We start from the raw sequence: 689 nt of genomic DNA, 5'->3' as shown, positions 1-689 counted from the left end.
TTGCTCTGCTTTAGAAATCTGACTTCTTTTTTTGTGTTTCTTACTGGGTGACTTTGGGCAAGTTACCTAACCTCTCTGATCCTCAGTTTTTTCTTCTGTAAAATGGAGGTCAAATAGGGCCCACCTCATAAGATTGTTGTGGTGTTAAATGAGAAAATACTTGTACAGCACTAAGAAAGAGTGTGTGTTCATTATTATTAACATCAGAGTTTTGGGGAGGAAGTTGCCTTCCCCTGGGGCATGAAGGTGGAGACAGCAGTTATTAAAATGAGAGAAGCCCAGGGAGGGAGGAGGCAGGAACAGCACATTACTTCTCTCTGCCAGCCCCTAATAGGCTTGTGATTTATTTTTAATTAAAGAAGCTGTTTTCTTACAACAGTGAACAGGGTCAGACGCAGAGAAGTTGTGGAGAAAGGACCAAATAAAATCCCCCAGGAACCTTGTAAGAGAGAAAGTGTGGTTGGCCAGAGTGGTGAGCGTCTCAGGCCTAGAGCCCAGTTCTGGAAGCCACCTCTAGCCCCTCACTCCCCCCTTGGAGTGGCTTCTGGGACCAGGGGTCTACAGTAGTCAAAGGTCAGTGCCCATGGTGGGAGGGATGGGGCCCAAGCAGGCTCCTCCCCTGCGGGAGCTCTGGCCTTTCCCCTTCAGGGCTGTGGCTCTGGGACCACTTCCTCTTTCTTCTCTCTGAA

The sequence above is a fragment of the Oryx dammah genome, unplaced genomic scaffold (genome assembly GCF_014754425.2).
Source record: "Oryx dammah isolate SB20612 unplaced genomic scaffold, SCBI_Odam_1.1 HiC_scaffold_11, whole genome shotgun sequence".
NCBI classification, from domain to species: domain Eukaryota; kingdom Metazoa; phylum Chordata; class Mammalia; order Artiodactyla; family Bovidae; genus Oryx; species Oryx dammah.
This window is presented reverse-complemented; position numbering follows the sequence as displayed.